The sequence below is a fragment of the Mandrillus leucophaeus genome, unplaced genomic scaffold (assembly GCF_000951045.1).
Source record: "Mandrillus leucophaeus isolate KB7577 unplaced genomic scaffold, Mleu.le_1.0 Scaffold439, whole genome shotgun sequence".
NCBI lineage: Eukaryota > Metazoa > Chordata > Mammalia > Primates > Cercopithecidae > Mandrillus > Mandrillus leucophaeus.
In genome coordinates this window covers 975,873-980,262 of record NW_012104687.1, presented here as the reverse complement: position 1 = coordinate 980,262, position 4,390 = coordinate 975,873, and positions in this window count along the sequence as shown.

Sequence of the window (4,390 nt, the reverse complement as noted above, 5' to 3'; positions counted from 1 at the left end):
TCTCAAAAAAAAAAAAAAAAATTGTAGAGACAGTGTCTCAAAACTTTGCCCAGGCTGCTCTCAAATTCCCGGGCTCAAATGATCCTTCCACCTTGGCAAAATTTTGCCCAGGCTGGTCTCAAACTCCTGGGCTCAAACAATCCTTCCACCTTGGCCACCCAAAGTACTGGGTTGTTTTTTTTTTGTTCCTGAGACAGGATCTTGCTGTGTTGCCTAGGTTGCAATGCAGTGACACAATCACCACTCGCTGCAGCCTCAATCTCCTGGGGTGATTCTCCCACCTTAGCCTCCTCAGTAGCTAGGACTGGGTGCACCACTACACCCAGATAGTTTTTTATATTTTTAGTAGAGATGAGGGTCTCCCTATGTTGCTCAAGGTGGTCTTGAACTCCTGAATTCAAGCAATTCTTCTGTCTTGGCCTCCCGAAGTGCTGGGATTACAGGTGTGAGCCATTGTGCCCAGCTCAATGATGAATCATTTCATTAATCATGCTTATGTAATTAAACCTTCATCAAATCCTGATAGAAAGGGGTTCAACGAGCTTCCAGGTTGGTGAATATACGGAGGTGCGGGGAGGGTGGCGTGCCTGAGGAGGGCATGGAAGCTCCAGATCCCTTCCCATGTTCCTTGTGCTATGCAGGTCTTCCACTCGCTGTTCCTACGTTATATTCTTTCATAGTAAATGGCAAGCTGGTTAGTAGACGGTTCTGAGTTCTGTGAGCTGTCCTAGCAGATGATCAAACCCAGGGAGGAGGGAGTGGTGGGAACTTCTAATTTATAGTGAGTCTGCAAGAAGTACAAGTGACAACCTGGGACTGGCACCCGGTGTCTGAAGTGGGGGCAGTCTTAAGAGACTAAGCCTGTAACCTGTGGAACCTGACGCTATTTCCAGGTAGATAGTGTCAGAATTGAGACAAATTGTAAAAGACACTGCTAAAGTTTGGATGTTTATTCCCTACAAATCTCACGTTGAATGTTTATCCCCTAATGGCACCTGTGTGGGTCATGGGGGTAGATCCCTCATGAATAACCAATGCCCTGTGGCGGGGAAGGGGTCAGTGAGTTCTCACTATTTTCCTTCCCAAGAGCTGGTTGTTAAAAATAGCTTGGCACCTCCTGTCTCTCTCTCTTGCTGCGTGATCTCTGCACACACTGGCTCCATTTCACCTTTTGCCATGAGTGGAAGCAGCCTGAAGCTTTCACCAGATTCTCAGTCTTCCAGTTAGCAGAATTGTCAGCCAAGTTAACATCATTTTGTTGTTGTTGTTTGTTTTTTGTTTGTTTGTTTGTTTTGAGACGGAGTCTAGCTCTGTCCCCAGGCTGGAGTGCAGTGGCACGATCTCGGCTCACTGCAACCTCCGACGGAGTCTAGCTCTGTCCCCAGGCTGGAGTGCAGTGGCACGATCTCGGCTCACTGCAACCTCCGCCTCCCAGGTTCAGGCGATTCTCCTGCCTCAGCTTCCCGAGTAGCTGGGATTACAGGTGCCCGCCACCACACCCAGCTAATTTTTTTGTATTTTTAGTAGACACAGGGTTTCACCATGTTGGCCAGACTGGTCTCAAATTCCTGATGTCAGGTGATCCACCTGCCTCAGCCTCCTGAGCCACTGCGCCCAGCCCTTAACTTCATTTTTTGATAAATTACCCAGTCTCAGGTATTCCATTATAGCAAAAGACTGACAGACACCCTCCTAAGGTCTGCAGAGAATTGTAGAATTGTTTGATGTGAACCCCCAGGCCCCACCACCACCAAATTGGGAGCCAGTGGAGAAAGAAATGGAATCTTCCCTTTCCAGCAAATAAGCCTTTTTTCTCTTGGCATTGCCCTTTGATTTTTCTCAATGTTAGTCTTTCTTTTAAAACCTTTAGTATTTTCCTGATTGCACCTAATACGTATGTATTGTACAAAGTATAAGTTGACCATAGTCTGCTCCTACTCCTGCTCAAGGTTGTTTTTTTGTTTTGTTTTGTTTGAGATGGAGTCTTGCTCTGTTGCCCTGCCTGGAGGGCAGTGGTGTAATCTTGGCTCACTGCAACCTTCGCCTCCTGGATTCAAGAAATTCTCCTGCCTCAGCCTTCTGAGTAATTGGGATTACAGGCGCCCGCCACCACGCCCAACTAATTTTTGTATTTTTAGTAGAGAAGGGGTTTTGCCATGTTGGCCAGGCTGGTCTCGAACTCCTGGCCTCGAGTAATCCGCCCACCTCAGCATCCAAAAGCGCTGGGAAAAAAGTGCGGGGATTACAGGCGCCTGGCCTCAAGGTTGTACTTTAATTCATATGAGACTTTGGAAAAAGTACAGGGTTTCTCCTATACAAATTGGTTGGCAATGTGTCCTTTTTTCACCTTAATATGCCTGAAAATCTTTCAGATAAGCTTTTTAAAAAAGCTTTTTGTAGGTGTAATTTACATACCACAAAATTCGCCCATTTTTAAGTGTAAAGTTAATGATTTTTAGTACCCTTGTGCAACCATCACAACTCAGTTTTAGAACATTTCTATCACCCCCAAAAGTTCCCTCATGCCTATCAAAGTTTTTTAAAGGGTGCATTTTTGTGGATAATTACAATCATGAATAACAAGTCCCAGAAATGTCCATTTTGCCTGGCTCCCTTTTGCTACCGGCAGGCAAAAAGAAAATTGCAAAAGCCCATCAACAAATGTTGGAAGAAAACAACATAAGCTGATCAACAGCTGTTTGCTCAAAATAGTTTATTCATGCTCTCCAGCTTTTAGTGAATGTCAGCCAAGTGCCAGGCATTGGTTAAGCCTGCCAGGGATATCAAGACAGGATAATAGCTTCGCCTGGAAGTAACTGAATGTGAGTTCAATAGTATACAACCTCACTTAAAACAGTTTCCACATTCAATGGTTTGGGGCGGTAAAAGTGTACCAGGTGGGTGTGATATTTGGACTTCCACTTCCAGAATTGAAGATAAACAGGCTGGATTTACTTTCCCATCTAAACAACCAAAATATGGACCCCCAAAATGTAAGAAATGGTTTTCGCCGGGTGCGGTGGCTCACACCTGTAATCCCAGCACTTTGGGAGGCCGAGGCGGGCAGATCACGAGGTCAGGAGATTGAGACCATCCTAGCTAACACAGTGAAACCCCATCTCTACTAAAAATACAAAAAATTAGCCAGGCGTGGTGGCGGGCGCCTGTAGTCCCAGCTACTTGGGAGGCTGAGGCTGGAGAAAGGCGTGAACCCGGAAGGCAGAGCCTGCAGTGAGCCAAGATCACACCACTGCACTCCAGCCTGGGCAACAGTGCCAAACTCCGTCTCAAAAAAAAAAAAAAAAAAAAAAGTACAACAAATGAGGTGAGCCCTATTACTGCTCCAGCTTACTGCCTTGAGAGTTTCCAGGCTCCACTGCAAGAAGAGCAAAGTGAGGAAGGGCCTGGTGGAATCCCTGAGCTGAGGAGACAGAGTTGAGTCCAGGGAGACCAAGGTAGCCAGATGGAAAGGACAGAGCACCAGAGAAAGGGAGCTGTTCAGACGGAACCCGAGATCTGTAAAAGGTTCCCCACCTCTAGCATTCAGCAGAGTACTGTCCAGCACACATATGTAAGAAAACTATACAAGGCTTGGGAAAGAACCATGTAAAAGGATTACAGCAGCGATTCCTAACCTTTTTGGAGTTTCGGGATGAAACCCTTCCACCTCAGTTCATCAGACGTTCGTTAGATTCTCGTAAGGAGTGGGCAACCTAGATCCCTCACGTGCACAGTTCACAGTAGGGTTTGTGCTCCTATGAGAATCGAATGCTGCCGCTGATCTGACCGGAGACAGAGCTCAGGCAGTAACAGTCGCTCGCCTGCCACTCACCTCCTGCTGTGCTGCCCAGCTCCTAACAGACCACCAACTGGTACTAGTCCGCGGCCTGGAGACTGGGATGCCCAGATTAGAGGAAATAGTGCCTACTCCTATGATCCAGATTGGAAAAACTCGTAACGTATGGGCATTGAAAAGAGTACTTATGAAGGTCTTGCCCCAGGGGAATAATTAGCCCTAGAGTAGCTCTGGTCCTGTCTAAAAAAAAATTTTTATGAGACATAGTCTCACTCTGTTGCCCAGGTTGGAGTGCAGTGGCATGATCTCGGCTCACTGCAACCTCCACCTCCCAAGTAGCTAGGATTACAGGCGCCTACCACTGTGCCCAGCTAATTTTTGTAATTTTTAGTACAGATGGGGTTTCACCATCTTGGCCAGGCTGTTCTTGAACTCCTGACCTTGTGATCCACTTGCCTTGGCCTCCCAAATTGCTGGGATTACAGGCATGAGCCACCGTGTCTGGCCAGATACTTTTTTTTTTTTTGAGACGGAGTTTCGCTCTTGTCACCCAGGCTGGAGTGCATTGGTGCCATCTTGGCTCACTGCAACCTC